The sequence below is a fragment of the Aegilops tauschii genome, chromosome 7 (genome assembly GCF_002575655.3).
Source record: "Aegilops tauschii subsp. strangulata cultivar AL8/78 chromosome 7, Aet v6.0, whole genome shotgun sequence".
Taxonomy (NCBI): Eukaryota; Viridiplantae; Streptophyta; class Magnoliopsida; order Poales; family Poaceae; genus Aegilops; species Aegilops tauschii.
This window is the reverse complement of record NC_053041.3, coordinates 616198044-616215674: the sequence shown is the minus strand read 5'-3', so window position 1 is coordinate 616215674 and position 17631 is coordinate 616198044. Positions and strand designations below refer to the sequence as shown.

Genomic DNA, 17631 nt, shown 5'->3' with positions numbered 1-17631 from the left:
TTTTTGGAGTAGCCCCTATAGTAATGTAATCAAAAAATTGTTAATGAAATATCCCAAATAACAACAAGTGTTGTGTCATTTAATAAGGACATAATGTGTGTCTTACTATAAAGGCCGATCTGGTTGATAGCTTCCATAAACTTTGTATGCAGCTCAATTGCCCATCCCACTCTTGGCTTCTTCTGGGTAGCGGATGCCTGTGTGCTCTATTTGTTATCATCAGTATTAGCTCCATCATTGCTCTTGACAGCAGTCCCAAGCTGTGCTCTCTGGTTGTAATCATCATCCCCGCTGATGTGGCTGATTGCTTCGGAATTTCTCCTGCATTCAACACGCTGCCATATGTTTTTTAGCTCGTTGGTATGCACTGGCTTCACTAAATAGTCACACGCCCCATGATTATTCCCTTCATCACAGCCTTCTTGTCGCAATCTTCAGATAGCACTCCATGCCATATGACCTGACTTAGCTTTGGAGTTTAGTACTTTATAAAAATCTATGAACTGGACATAAAATTTTATACTGGTGCTTATAGATAGAAAACAGAATTCAATATTTTCCAAATGCGTCCGGCAAGTGGGGAAGCAAACATGTTTTACACATGATTTTCAGATTATCATGACAATGATATAATTTGTGTTCCAATGCTAATTAAATGGAAAAACATTCACATATTCAATTAATAGTATAAAAGATAAATAATCGATAAAAAAAACCATGACACAATGCCTAAACCATCATAACACCATGTTCTAACTAGGTAAATCAGATCATCACGTTTAAGTACCGGTGAACCGAAGATCAATGACTATTATCGGTGGTTTACCATGTTTCTCTAGCGCACTAGATAAAAGTGATCGGCCCCAGCAATGTTCTGAGCATGTTAAGCAATCATGCACATAGCAGTACCATTATCTGAAGTATTTTTTTACAATTTAGGATAATGAGTATTTTTGGTTGCACTCTCCGCCAAAAATAATGTGACTACAAATTACTGTGCTAGTTCAAAGTCAACAAGGCTGCGGGATTGTAGATATTATACATGGTTAACTTAATCAATGTATCTGCTTAAAAGTGGCACTCCTACTTTAATTATATGGTATTCTCAGTAATAAGTAGTATTAACTAACAATCTCAAGCAGATTATAGATGGGTAATCCTTTAATAACTTAGATACGACATACGTAGTTTCCCAATTGTATTACTAATGCCACCCTAGCAAACAGGTGTGGTGCAATTATATATTTTGTGTGATTGCAAGGACTAGACATTTAATATTAGTTTAGAAAACAACTAAATATAATTTGGTCATATCACAAAATATAAATATATTATAGTTTTGGTTCTTATGACTAGATTTTCACAATTGAGAGCATACAAAATTAAATTGCGTCCATCAATGCACCCACGCCGAACACATACGTAGTGGGTCTACAGTGCATAGGAATGACAGATACTTTTTTGGAGAAAAGGCCAGAGCCCGACTTTATAAGTAAAGCCAGCAGGCAGAGTCATAACCAACCACAGCGAACACCCACAAATCACGAACAGAGTATCAACCAAAACCATGCAGACTAAAGTTTAACGTACATGGCTCCCAGGCCAGTACACAGCACGCAGGCCGGAGAGACTGAAGACAACAACAGCAGGGCCAACAATTCCTAACTGCAGGCTTGAACTGGAGATAGGGAGATAGCAGAAGCCCGAATCTTGGATATCATCATATCGAACGCATCCTGTGACACATACTCACACTAAGCTAGATTACCATATATATTGTATGGATGGTATTGAACTCTAGACTTCGGGCATTATGTATTGAAGTTCTACAACAAATTTATATTGAATCTAGACGACATGTTTTAATGCAATTGGGGAATCAATTGATCAAAAATAGAACCGGTTCCAATAGGGGGGAAACATCTTGTTGCCTACTTATAATTATATATGGTACACATGACCATGTCTATAGCATACTAAAAACAATCAACACAATTATTTAAGTCAATAATTAATTGGATCTCATAACTCACATGCTACCACATCCATTCCCCTGCCCCCACTAGCCATTCGATCGATGGATGAGCGGTTAGGTAGGATCCCATTGGTTCGGGCAAGGAACCGATACCACTAGGGATCCTGCAATCCGGCCCCCTCCTATATAATTAACTAATGTGTCGATTCACCTCCGCTCTACTACCCGGCCCACTGGCCATCCGATTGGACAGATGATCGGTTAGATGGGATCCCGTTGATTCGGGCTCAAAGGGGATCCCACTCTTTCGATTTCCCCAAAGTTAAAAACAGGGTGAGTGTGCCATGCATGTGTATTTGGTTTCCTAAAATCGTGTGGAATATATAGGATCTCACGTGCTGCCCAAAGGAATGAATGTCCTCTCACTGTATATCCAAGATTCAGGATTAGAAGTACGTTCTCAAAGAGAATTGTCAGCTCATACACACAAAAATAAAACTAGGACATAGAATTGAGCAGTGAACGTACTGATGACGGGCAGATCCATCTCGAGGCGGATGCACTCGAGGAGCTTGAAGCCGTCCATGTCCTACATGCGCACGTCGGTGATGACCATGTCGAACTTCTCCTTCCCCGCCCTGAGAATCTTCAGCGCCGTCTTAGCATCCGTCACAGTCGTTGCTGCATCGCAGAAAGCATTATTTGCAGAGAAACAAAAAGATCACAAGGCTCCGATTCTAATGGACTTTGGCACGCAAAAAGAAAGCATTGTTCTAATCGCAGAAAGCATTCATATATCTAAAAGATCACAAGGGATCAAGATTCAAGAGACTCACCGTGGTATTTGCAGCCGCGCAAGAGGTTCTCTAGCACGTTGAGGCAGACGCAGTCGTCGTCCACGGCGAGGACTCGTAACCCCTTCGGGAACTTGTCCTCCGCCGCGTCCTCCATCATCTGCGCCTTTTGTCCCCACCCATCGAGGCCATTGTTTTCCGAACTCCTTCGTCCCACCTGGCAAATCAAACACCATCAAGAAAACACTGATTAAGAAACAATACAAACCAACACAAACCCTGCAGACATCTTATTAAGAATAGAACCCAAAACCTCAATTAGATTAGATGCCTCCTTCCCCACCTCTTACAATGACCTCCTCGCCGCAGGGCAGAACAGAATCAAAATGTGGATTTCAGAGGAGCTTTGTGCGAAGGGCTGGAGGATGCAAGGCGTCTTTTATAGGGGGAGAGGGGTCGAGGGAAGGAGTGGAAGTCTTGTGGTCCCCGTGCTTGATTTTGGATTCTGTTAATGCGCTACTTAATTTCTACTCCATAATTTCTGAATCTACAGTATTAATTTTGTGCATGTATTTTGGTGTCTGCTTGTGCCGTTCTTAGGGCTGGAGGATGCTGGCGGGCTTTTTATGGGGGGGAGGGGAAATCTTGTGGTCCAGAGGTGAAAGGCGCCCTCCCCGTGGTTGTGTTCATGCCCTACTTGATACTACTCTTTAATTTCTAAATCTCCAGTATTAATTTTGTGAATGTCAATGCCTCTACTTCTGCCGTCGGTCCATGGGAGGAAAGCAAAACAACGGGCAGTGTTGCTGTTTTTTGCTTTTTTGTTCTTTTCTCAACAAATGTTGGAGCACGAAGATATGATTTGAATTACAAAAAGGAGAGGCTCCTGCTTTGTTCGGTTGCCTGGCCACGAAGAAGTGTCTTCTTCCTTCCTTTGACCGGAAACAGAGAGCGCGTTCATCGTCTCAACGGCCACATCCCTGCCTACCTTTGCAGGGCACGTGACAATATGTGAGGCCTAAACTCATATTCTTTTTTTAACATAGTACAATGGATGTCGCACAAATACACAAGCATACACTTAGCCCTAAGAACTCACACACGCACATCCTACCCCTATGAGCAGCTCCAAGTGTCTGAGACGACACATTATCTTGAGATTGATGAGAAAATATAAGCACCAATGTCAAGTCTGGGACATGAACTCTGGTGAGCAGGGGAAACCACTATCCTCCTGACCATCCACTCACAAGTTGGTTCACTCCTAAACTCATATTCTTGTGCATAGGTTACCTATCCTTTTTCCACTTTTTTTGTGGGTAAAAAGTTGTAGTACTCAAATATCATAGTCATTACAATTTGCATGAGCTAGCTCTAAAGAAGCTGAAGGTCCTGAACCAATCCAGGTCATAGTTCTTCCTTCAACCCTTGCAAACTTAGCTAGACTATCACTAACCTTATTTTGAGTGAAGTTAACAAGAGTAATACAAGCTCTACGAAGGCTCATCAAGTGCCTAATCTTTCTTACAATGGAAGAGTATAAAGATATGTTTATCTCATGCGACTGAATCAGCTTCACAACTACCATGGAGTGCATCTCCACAATAATTGGCAATTCACTTCTCTGGATTGAAATGAGAGTCCTTTCATACACGCGCAGAGTTCCGCCTCCAATGCATCTCGACATGAAAACAGTGCCCTACATGCCGCAAAAATGATAGCACCATTATAATTCGGTAAGATCATTCCCGCTCCAGCGGCACAATCTTCGCCTATAGGACCTGTCAGTGTTTAATTTCACCCACCCAGCAGGGGGCGAACTACATCTATCCACCTGACCTGTCGTCGTTGTTCTCTCTTTTTGGTGATACGTGATGATAGATTTACCATTGCAAGGATCGTCACACAATTCAATTTTGAGCCCAATGATAGAGTCCAGTTAGCTTACCAGAAATCTCTTAGTTGCTTCTGCCAGGGGTGGCGGTTTGTGATGAATAACTTCATTGCGGATGTGCCAACATCGCCATAAGGTCATCAGCAGCATGGCACGTTCGATGTCTGGGAGGGGTTCAAGTGCATGCAATAACCACTCTTTGCTCGCGTTTTCAATATCATTAATCTCCGGCAGGACCCAGACTTCTGCCATAGCATACCACAACTCACAAGCAAGAAGGCATCGAAGAAACGGATGGAAATTATCTTCGATTTCAGTTGCAGAAATCGGGCCTTGTGACTTCCTGGAATCAGAATATCGCAAGGTCCTTTTATCTGAAAAATAAAACACTTCTCAAAAATAAATACAAGGATCGATCGAGTGGAGTTCTTGTGGTTCATGCCAAAGATGTGTGTAGTTTTGAGAAAGGTGTGATTGTTTCTGCTATTTTTTTATTACCCCCCTCAATAAACTTGTTTCCATTCTTGTCAAGTGTCAATATGTTTCTGTTTGAGGTACGTATATGGCCCAAGAGTTAACATATACTAGTTTCATGTTCTTTTTTTGAAAAATATTAAAAATGAATGATGTCATATGAATTACGCCAGAGAGTTATTCAAGCACATGAAATACAAACATATGTTATTAGAAATCCTATTAGTATGATTTGTGGGATTCAGTAGTGCTTACTATCATGGAGAACCAGACCAATGGAGATGAAAGGAGTTAACGTGCCACCAAACAATTAGTGATGAAAGAAGTCGATGTGCCACACGATGGAGGGGGTGAAAGGAGTCAAAAGTACCACTCGACAAACACAGGTGAAAGGAGTCAGCACGCCACATGACACATGGAGATCAAATGATTGAACACGATACATGAAAAATGAGATGAAAGGATTCATCCCACTATGCGACTATATATGTTCTGAGAATTAAAAACCTCATATTTGGAAGGTCAGATGGCACCCAACAAGTTTTGTATAGAAAGACCTAGAGGCACCACTTAAGCTCATTGCTTCGAATGAAGTCCAGCTACTGTATTCTCTTTTTATGAATTTGTTTCGGAGAAGACTCACCCAATGGAAATGGAAACTTTCTAGTTTTTACATTGCATGTCATACTCTGCGCAGTGCATGTGGAATCCTTTTTCGTAATCAAATTTTACACATTGATGGTATGCATGGCTTATTCATTTATTCCTGTCAAAAAGATTTGAGAGACCATCTCCCAGTCTATAGTATCTCGGAATCTACTTGAGAATGGAGGTGACATCGCACAATCTCGATTCGTCCAAATAAAAATGAATACCATCACGAAAGTCATCGGATATCATGCCTTCCTTATTTTTCTTAAAATAAATGACCGAAGATGATCTCACCAAACTCTGCTCTATTGCCCCATTTAGAAGGTACATGGGGGGGAAGTTATGTAGTATGAAATTCAACAAGCAATGCATTTAATACTAATTCTTGTAGATCATAGTATCATGCTGGAATTTCATTCTATCAACGAGCTTAAGTGGTGCCCCTAGGTCACCTAAATATAAATCATTAAGTTCCAATCCAACTCTCCAAATCTAAACGTTTAGATTCTCAAGAGATATATTTGTCGCATAGCGTGTTGATTCATTTAATCTCCAAGTGTCATTTTTCGCATTGAATCCTTTCATCTCCATTTGTCGCATGGTGTCTTGAGTCATTTCATCGCTGTTTGTTCCATGGCACATTGACTACTTTCATTTCCTCTATCGTGTGGCACTTTAACTCCTTAATTTCATCTCCCTGCATGTGGCACGTTGTCTCCTTTCATATGTTCTTTGTTTGTTTTCGTAGGCATTTTCCACATTGATAGTAAGTGTTGCCACATCCCTTAAAACAAATTAATAAGGTTTGATATCATATGATTGTATCTCATAACATAATTATTCACGTGCTTGATTTGCACCATGTCGGTTCACCATGTCTGGATCCGCAGCTAGGGATGGGTGAGGCTGTTGGCAGTGGCATGCGGTGTGTGGTCGGGTTGGCGGCAGGGGCTCAGGAAGGTTGCTAGTGGCGGCACGTGGCAGGACTGGGACAGCTGGCGCGTGCAATGTCTAGGTCAAGGGTTGTGCCGGTGGTCAGGTGGCTAGCGACTGCGCGCTAGTCGCTGTCAGCGACCTGCTGGTCCAGACATGGTGGCGGGCAGGGGATGGGCGGGGGTGGGTGGCTCTCATGGGTTGGACAGCTGGGGGCAACAGTTGTCTAGACTAGAGGGCGGCCGGTGCTCTTCTAGTCATTATGGTGAAGAAGGGAGCTTAAAGGCGACTGAGGGAGTCCTGGACTAAGGGGTCCTCGGGCGTCGGGCCTGTTGGACGTGGGCCGGACTAATGGGCTGTGAAGATACAAGACCGAAGACTGTCTCCCGTGTCCGGATGGGACTCTCCATGGCGTGGAAGGCAAGCCTGGCGACCAGATATGAAGATTCCTTTTCTCTGTAACCGACTTTGTACAACCCTAGCTCCCTCCGGTGTCTATATAAACCGAAGGGCATAGTCTGGAAACGGATACAGTCATATAGGCTAGACTTCTAGGGTTTTAGCCATTACGATCTCGTGGTAGATCAACTCTTGTAGTACTTATATTAATCAAGATCAATCAAGAAGGAAGTATGGTATTACCTCCATAAAGAAGGCCCGATCCTGGGTAAAATTCGTGTCCCCTGTCTCCTGTTACCATCGACCTTAGACGCACAGTTTGGGACCCCCTATCCGAGATCCGCCGGTTTTGACACCGACATTGGTGCTTTCATTGAGAGTTCCGCTGTGCCGTCCCCATAAGGTTTTGATGGCTCCTTTGATCGTCAACAACGATGCCGTCCAAGGGGAAACCCTCCTCCCTAGACAAATCTTCGGGTTCGGCGGCTTCGCACTGCGGGCCAACTCGCTTCGCCATCTGGAGCAGATCGACAGCTACGCCCCTGGCCATCAGGTCTGATTTGGGAGCTTGAACTACATCGCGGATATCCGTGGAGACTTGATCTTCGACGGCTTTGAGACCACGGCAGCCGCTCCCTGTCCCTACGATGAACGTGACTTAAATCCGTCATCGGTCCATATTCAGGAAATTGCGCCTGTAACCACTCCGGCCTTACATCCGGAGCAGATCGCGACATCCAAGGACGGGAAGCTCAACCCCTCCACGGAAGCCGCAGACTCCGCGGCGTTGGAGCCGCACACAGACCTAACCTCGGGTGAGATCTGTGTCTCCGGAACCCCGTGAAGGAAATATGCCCTAGAGGCAATAATAAAGTTGTTATTTATATTTCCTTATATCATGCTAAATGTTTATTATTCATGCTAGAGTTGTATTAACCGGAAACTTAGTACATGTGTGAATACATAGGCAAACAGATGTCACTAGTATGCCTCTACTTGACTAGCTCGTTGAATCAAAGATGGTTATGTTTCCTAACCATAGACATGAGTTGTCATTTGATTAACGGGATCACATCATTAGAGAATGATGTGATTGACTTGACCCATTCCGTTAGCTTAGCATTCGATCATTTAGTATATTGCTATTGCTTTCTTCATGACTTATACATGTTCCTATGACTATGAGATTATGCAACTCCCGAATACTGGAGGAACACTTTGTGTGCTACCAAACGTCACAACGTAACTGGGTGATTATAAAGGTGCTCTACAGGTGTCTCCGATGGTACTTGTTGAGTTGGCATAGATCGAGATTAGGATTTGTTACTCCGATTGTCGGAGAGGTATCTCTGGGCCCTCTCGGTAATGCACATCACTATAAGACTTGCAAGCAATTCAACTAAATGAGTTAGTTGCGAGAAGATGTATTACGGAACGAGTAAAGAGACTTGCCGGTAACGAGATTGAACTAGGTCTTGAGATACCGACGATCGAATCTCGGGCAAAGTACATACCGATGACAAAGGGAACAACTTATGTTGTTATGCGGTTTGACCGATAAAGATCTTCGTAGAATATGTAGGAACCAATATGAGCATCCAGGTTTCGCTATTGGTTATTGGCCGGAGATGAGTCTCGGTCATGTCTACATAGTTCTCGAACCCGTAGGGTCCGCACACTTAACGTTCGGTGACGATCGGTATTATGAGTTTTTGTGTTTTAAGGTACCGAAGGTAGTTCGGAGTCCAGGATGAGATTGGGGACATGATGAGGAGTCTCGAAATGGTCGAGATGTAAAGATCGATATATTGGACGACTATATTCGGACATCAGAAAGGTTCCGAGTGATTCGGGTATTTTTCGGAGTACCGGAGAGTTACGGGAATTCGCCAGGGAGTATATGTGCCTTATTGGGCTTTTGGAGAAAGAGAGATGGGAGGCTGCGCGCCCCCCAAGGCCTAGTCCGAATTTGACTAGGGGGACGGCGGCGCCCCCTCCTTCCTTCTCTTCTCTTTTCCCTTTCCTTCTCTCCTACTGCTAATATATGGAAGTGGGGAATCCTACTCCCGGTGGGAGTAGAACTCCTCCAGGGCGCGCCATAGCTAGGCCGGCCCCCCCCTCCTCCACTCCTTTATATACATGGCCAGGAGGCACCCCATAGACACACAAGTTGATCAGTTGATCTTTTAGCCGTGTGCGGTGCCCCCCTCCACCATAATCCACCTCGGTCATATTGTAGTGGTGCTTAGGCGAAGCCCTGCATCGGTAGCAACATCATTACCGTCATCACACCGTCGCGCTGACGGAACTCTCCCGCGAAGCTCTGCTGGATCAGAGTTCGTGGGACGTCACCGAGCTGAACGTGTGCTGAACTCGGAGGTGCCGTGCGTTCGGTAGTTGGATCGGTCGGATCGTGAAGACGTATGACTACATCAACTGCGTTCTCATAACGCTTCCGCTTACGGTCTACGAGGGTACGTGGACAACACTCTCCCCTCTCGTTGCTATGCATCACCATGATCTTGCGTGTGCGTAGGAAAATTTTGAAATTACTACGTTCCCCAATGGTGGCATCCGAGCCAGGTTTATGCGTAGATGTTATATGCACGAGAAGAACACAAGTGAGTTGTGGGCGATACTAGTCATACTGCTTACCGGCATGTCATACATTGATTCGGCGGTATTGTTGGATGAAGCGGCCGGGACCGACATTACGCGTACGCTTACGCGAGACTGGTTCTACCGACGTGCTTCGCACACAGGTGGCTGGTGGGTGTCAGTTTCTCCAACTTTAGTTGAACCGAGTGTGACTACGCCTGGTCCTTGTTGAAGGTTAAAACAACCCTAACTTGACGAAATATCGTTGTGGTTTCGATGCGTAGGTAAGAACGGTTCTTGCTCAGCCCATAGCAGCCACGTAAAACTTGCAACAACAAAGTAGAGGACGTCTAACTTGTTTTTGCAGGGCATGTTGTGATGTGATATGGTCAAGGCATGATGCTATATTTTATTGTATGAGATGATCATGTTTTGTAACGGAGTTATCGGTAACTGGCAGGAGCCATATGGTTGTCGCTTTATTGTATGCAATGCAATCGCCCTGTAATTGCTTTACTTTATCACTAAGCGGTAGCGATAGTCGTAGAAGCAATAGTTGGTGAGACGACAACAATGCTACAATGGAGATCAAGGTGTCGCGCCGGTGACGATGCTGATCATGACGGTGCTTTGGAGATGGAGATCAAAGGCACAAGACGATGATGGCCATATCATATCACTTATATTGATTGCATGTGATGTTTATCCTTTATGCATTATAAGATGATCTCTCACTAAATTACAAGGTATAAGTGTTCTCCCTGAGTATGCACCGTTGCCAAAGTTCATCGTGCCGAGACACCACGTGATGATCGGGTGTGATAAGCCCTACGTTCACGTACAACGGGTGCAAGCCAGTTTTGCACACGCAGAAATACTCGGGTTAAACTTGACGAGCCTAGGATATGCAGATATGGCCTCGGAACACTGAGACCAAAAGGTCGAGTGTGAATCATATAGTAGATATGATCAACATAGTGATGTTCACCATTGAAAACTACTCCATCTCACGTGATGATCGGACATGGTTTAGTTGATTTGGATCACGTGATCATTTAGATGACTAGAGGGATGTCTATCTAAGTTGGAGTTCTTAAGTAATATGATTAATTGAACTTTAATTTATCATGAACTTAGTCCTAGTAGTATTAGCATATCTATGTTGTAGATCAATAGCTCGCATTTAGCTCCCCTGTTTTATTTTTGATATGTTCCTAGAGAAAAATAAGTTGGAAAATGTTAGTAGTAATGATGCGGACTAGCTCCGTGATCTGACGATTATCCTCAATGCTGCACAGAAGTATTATGTCCTTAATGCACCACTAGGTGGCAGAACTATTGCAGGAGCAGATGCGGACGTTATGAACGTTTGACAAGCTCAGTATGATGACTACTTCACAGTTTAGTGCACCATGCTTTACGGCTTAGAACCGGGACTTCAAAAACGTTTTGAATACCACGGAACATATAAGATGTTCCAAGAACTGAAATTGGTATTTCAGACTCATGCCCGAGTCGAGAGGTATGAGACCTCTGACAAGTATTTTGCCTACAAGATGGAGGAGAATAGCTCAACTAGTGAGCATATGCTCGGAATGTCTGAGTACGACAATCGCTTGAATCAAGTGGGAGTTAATCTTCCAAATAAGATAGTGATTGACAGAGTTCTCTAGTCACTATCACCAAGTTACTGGAACTTCGTGATGAACTATAATATGCATGGGATGACGAAAATGATTCCCCGAGCACTTCGTGATGCTGAAATCGACGAAGGTAGAAATCAACAAAAGCATCAAGTGTTGATGGTTGACAAGACCACTAGTTTCAAGAAAAGGGCAAAGAGAAGAAGGGGAACTTCAAGAAGAACGACAAGGAAGTTGCTGCTCAAGTGAAGAAGCCCAAGTCTGGACCTTAGCCTGAGACTAAGTGCATCTACTGCAAAAGGACTGGTCAATAGAAGTGGAACTGCCCTAGATACTTGGCGGATAAGAAGGATGGCAAAGTGAACAAAGTGAACAAAGGTATATTGGAAAGACATGTTATTGATGTGTACTTTACTAGTGTTTATAGCAACCCCTCGGCTTTTGATACTGGTTCAGTTGCTAAGAGTAGTAACTCGAAACGGAGTTGCAGAATGAACAGAGACTAGTTAAGGGTGAAGTGACGAGGTGTGTTGGAAGTGGTTCCAAGATTGATAGGATCATCATCACACACTCCCTATACTTTCGGGATTAGTGTTGAACCTAAATAAATGCTATTTGGTGTTTGCGTTAAGCATGAATATGATTTGATCATGTTTATTCCAATAAGGTTATTCATTTAAAGTCAGAGAGTAATAGTTGTTCTATTTACATGAATAAAACCTTCAATGGTCATACACCCAATGTGAATGGTTTATTGAATCTCGATCATAGTGATACACATATTCATAATATTGAAGCCAAAAGATGCAAAGTTAATAATGATAGTGCAACTTATTTGTGGCACTACCGTTTAGGTCATATTGGTGTAAAGCGCATAAAGGAAATCCATGCTGATGGGATTTTGGAATCACTTGATTATGAATCAGTTGATGCTTGCGAACCATGCCTCATGGGCAAGATGACTAAGACTCCGTTCTCCGAAACAATGGAGCGAGTAACAGACTTGTTGGAAATAATACATACTGATGTATGTAGTCCGATGAGTGTTAAGGCTCGCGGCAGGTATTGTTATTTTCTGACCTTCACAGATGATTTGAGCAGATATGGGTATATCTACTTGATGAAACATAAATCTGAAACATTTGAAAAGTTCAAATAATTTTAGAGTGAAGTGGAAAATCATCGTAACAAGAAAATAAAGTTTCAACGATCTGATCGTGGAGGAGAATATTTGAGTTACGAGTTTGGTCTTCATTTGAAACAATACGGAATAGTTTCGCAACTCACGCCACCTGGAACACCACAGCGTAATGGTGTGTCCGAACATTGTAAGTGTACTTTATTAGATATGGTGCAACCTATGATGTCTCTTACCGATCTACCACTATCGTTTTGGGGTTATGCATTAGAGACAGTTGCATTCACGTTAAATAGGGCACCATCTTAATCTCTTGAGACGACACCATATGAACTGTGGTTTGGCAAGAAACCAAAGTTGTCGTTTCTTAAAGTTTGGGGTTGCGATGCTTATGTGAAAATGATTCATCTGATAAGCTCAAACCCAAATCGGAGAAATGTGTCTTCATAGGATACCCAAAGGAGACAGTTGGGTACACCTTCTATCACAGATCCGAAGGCAAGACATTCGTTGCTAAGAATGGATCCTTTCTAGAGAAGGAGTTTCTCTCGAAAGAAGTGAGTGGGAGCAAAAGTAGAACTTGATGAGGTAACTGTACCTGCTCCCTTATTGTAAAGTAGTTCATCACATAAATCTGTTCCTGTGACTCCTACACCAATTAGTGAGGAAGCTAATGATGATGATCATGTAACTTCAGATCAAGTTAGAACCGAACCTCGTAGGTCAACCAGAGTGAGATCCGCACCAGAGTGGTATGGTAATCCTTTTCTGGAGGTCATGTTACTTGACCATGACGAACCTACGAACTATTAGGAAGCGATGATGAGCCCAGATTCTGCGAAATGGCTTGAGGCCATGAAATCTGAGATGGGATCCATGTATGAGAACAAAGTGTGGACTTTGGTTGACTTGCCCGATGATCGGCAAGCCATAGAAAATAAATGGATCTTCAAGAGGAAGACGGACGCTGATTGTAGTGTTACTATCTACAAAGCTAGACTTGTTGAAAAAGGTTTTGACAAAGTTCAAGGTGTTGACTACGATGAGATTTTCTCACTCGTAGCGATGCTTAAGTCTGTCCGAATCATGTTAGTAAATTGCCACATTTTATGAAATCTGGCAAATGGATGTCAAAACTGCATTCCTTAATGGATTTCTTAAATAAGAGTTGTATATGATGCAACCAGAAGGTTTTGTCGATCCTAAAGGTGCTAACAAAATGTGCAAGCTCCAGCGATCCATCTATGGACTGGTGATCAAAGCATATAGTTTTATACAGACTTGCGGTGAAGCCTGTATTTACAAGAAAGTGAGTGGTAGCACTACAACATTTCTGATAAGTATATGTGAATGACATATTGTTGATCGGAAATAATGTACAATTTTCTGGAAAGCATAAAGGAGTATTTTAAAGGAGTTTTTCAAAGAAAGACCTTGGTGAAGCTGCTTACATATTGAGCATCAAGATCTATAGAGATAGATCAAGACGCTTGATAAGTTTTTTCAATGAGTACATACCTTGACAAGATTTCGAAGTAGTTCAAAATGGAACAGTCAAAGAAAGAGTTCTTGCCTGTGTTACAAGGTGTGAAATTGAGTAAGACTCAAAGCCCGACCACGGCAGAAGATAGAAAGAGAATGAAAGTCATTCCCTATGCCTCAGCCATAGGTTCTATAAAGTATGCCATGCTGTGTACCAGATCTATTGTATACCCTACACTGAGTTTGGCAAGGGAGTACAATAGTGATCTAGGAGTAGATCACTGAACAGCGGTCAAAATTATCCTTAGTAGAATAAGGATATGTTTCTCGATTATGGAGGTGACAAAAGGTTCGTCGTAAAGGGTTACGTCGATGCAAGTTTTGACACTGATCCAGATGACTCTAAGTCTCAATCTGGATACATATCGAAAGTGGGAGCAATTAGCTAAAGTAGCTCCGTGCAGAGCATTGTAGACATAGAAATTTGCAAAATACATACGGATCTGAATGTAGCAGACCCGTGGACTAAATTTCTCTCACAAGCAAAACATGATCACACCTTAGTACTCTTTGGGTGTTAATCACATAGCGATGTGAACTAGATTATTGACTCTAGTAAACCCTTTGGGTGTTGGTCACATGATGATGTGAACTATGGGTGTTAATCATATGGTGATGTGAACTATTGATGTTAAATCACATGGTGATGTGACCTAGATTATTGACTCTAGTGCAAGTGGGAGACTGAAGGAAATATGCCCTAGAGGCAATAATAAAGTTGTTATTTATATTTCCTTATATCATGATAAATGTTTATTATTCATGCTAGAATTGTATTAACCGGAAACTTAGTACATGTGTGAATACATAGACAAACAGAGTGTCACTAGTATGCCTCTACTTGACTAGCTCGTTGAATCAAAGATTGTTATGTTTCCTAACCATAGACATGAGTTGTCATTTGATTAACAGGATCACATCATTAGAGAATGATATGATTGACTTGACCCATTCCGTTAGCTTAGCATTCGATCGTTTAGTATATTGCTATTGCTTTCTTCATGACTTATACATGTTCCTATGACTATGAGATTATGCAACTCCCGAATACCGGAGGAACACTTTATGTGCTAGCAAACATCACAACGTAACTGGGTGATTATAAAGGTGCTCTACAGGTGTCTCCGATGGTACTTGTTGAGTTGGCATAAATCGAGATTAGGATTTGTTACTCCAATAGTCGAAGAGGTATCTCTGGGCCATCTCGGTAATGCACATCACTATAAGCCTTGCAAGCAATTCAACTAAATGAGTTAGTTGCGAGATGATGTATTACGGAACGAGTAAAGAGACTTGCCAGTAACGAGATTGAACTAGGTATTGAGATACCGACGATCGAATCTCGGGCAAAGTATATACCGATGACAAAGGGAACAACGTATGTTGTTATGCGGTTTGATCGATAAAGATCTTCGTAGAATATGTAGGAACCAATATGAGCATCCAGGTTCCGCTATTGGTTATTGGCCGGAGATGAGTCTCGGTCATATCTACATAGTTCTCGAACCCGTAGGGTCCGCACGATTAACGTTCGGTGACGATCGATATTATGAGTTTATGTGTTTTGATGTACCGAAGGTAGTTCGGAGTCCCGGATGAGATTGGGGACATGACGAGGAGTCTCCAAATGGTCAAGACGTAAAGATCGATATATTGGACTACTATATTCGGACATCAGAAAGGTTTCGAGTGATTCTGGTATTTTTCGGAGTACCGGAGAGTTACGGGAATTCGCCGGGGAGTATATGGGCCATATTGGGCTTTAGGAGAAAGAGAGATGGGAGGCTGCACGCCCCCCCCCCCCCAAGGCCTAGTCCGAATTTGACAAGGGGGAGGGGCGACGCCCCCTCCTTCCTTGTCTTCTCATTTCCCATTCCTTCTCTCCTACTCCTACTACATTGAAGGGGGGAAATCCTACTCAGATAATGAAAAAATATCTGACATGCATACGAAAAAAATATGGTGAGATTATGTAAGGAGAGCATGCAGAAATTTAGAGTGATGGCAACAACCAGTGGATCGACGTTTTTCCGTTGAACCAAAATAGCCCTAATGGATCGACGTGAATGTATAGTAATAAGTGATGCAACAAGTGTACAACCTCTTTGCCGTAGCCGTGTCGACCTCAGCATCATTGGGTTGGTCGCTGAAGCAGTTGAGGCAGAGGTGGCTGTTGGAGGTGTTGGAAATATGCCCTAGAGGCAATAATAAATGGTTATTATTATATTTCTTTGTTCATGATAATAGTCTATTATTCATGCTATAATTGTATTGTCCGGAAATCGTAATACATGTGTGAATACATATACCACAACGTGTCCCTAGTAAGCCTCTAGTTGACTAGCTCGTTGATCAATAGATAGTCATGGTTTCCTGACTATGGACATTGGATGTCATTGATAACGGGATCACATCATTAGGAGAATGATGTGATGGACAAGACCCAACTTAAGCATAGCATAAAAGATTGTGTAGTTTCGTTTGCTAGAGCTTTTCCAATGTCAAGTATCTTTTCCTTAGACCATGAGATCGTGCAACTCCCGGATACCGTAGGAGTGCTTTGGGTGTGCCAAACGTCACAACGTAACTGGGTGACTATAAAGGTGCACTACGGGTATCTCCGAAAGTGTCTGTTGGGTTGGCACGGATCGAGACTGGGATTTGTCACTCCATGTGACGGAGAGGTATCTCTGGGCCCACTCGGTAATGCATCATCACAATGAGCTCAATGTGACTAAGGCGTTAGTCACGGGATCATGCATTGCGGTACGAGTAAAGAGACTTGCCGGTAACGAGATTGAACAAGGTATTGGGATACCGACGATCAAATCTCGGGCAAGTAACATACCGATTGAGACAGGGAATTGCATACTGATTGATTGAATCCTCGACACCGTGGTTCATCCGATGAGATCATCGTGGAGCATGTGGGAGCCAACATGGGTATCCAGATCCCGCTGTTAGTTATTGACCAGAGAGGCGTCTCGGTCATGTCTGCATGTCTCCCAAACCCGTAGGGTCTACACACTTAAGATCCGGTGACGCTAGGGTTGTAGAGATATATGTATGCGGAAACCCGAAAGTTGTTCGGAGTCCCGGATGAGATCCCGGACGTCACGAGAGGTTCCGGAATGGTCCGGAGGTGAAGAATTATATATACGAAGTCCAGTTTCGGCCACCGGGAAAGTTTCGGGGGTTATCGGTATTGTACCGGGACCACCGGAAGGGTCCCGGGGGTCCACCGGGTGGGGCCACCTGTCCCGGAGGGCCCCGTGGGCTGAAAGTGGAAGGGAACCAGCCCCTAGTGGGCTGGGGCGCCCCCCTTGGGCCTCCCCCCATGCGCCTAGGGTTGGGAACCCTAGGGGGGGGAGTTCCCCCTTGCCTTGGGGGGCAAGGCACCCCTTCCCCCCCACTTGGCCGCCGCCCCCCCCCCCCCTTGGATCTGATCTCCAGGGCCGGCGCCCCCCCAGGGGGCCTATATAAAGGGGGGGGAGGGAGGGCAGCATACAACAGCCTTGGGCGCCTCCCTCCTCCCCTGCAACACCTCTCTCTCTCTCTCTCTCTCGTAGAAGCTCGGCGAAGCCCTGCAC

General features: G+C 43.6%; 1 pseudogene; it reads right to left on the bottom strand.

The window, feature by feature from the left end:
• Positions 1-2149: 2149 nt before the first annotated feature.
• LOC141026477 (two-component response regulator ARR10-like) lies at positions 2150-2961 on the bottom strand (annotated as a pseudogene).
• Between the last annotated feature and the right edge of the window lie 14670 nt (positions 2962-17631).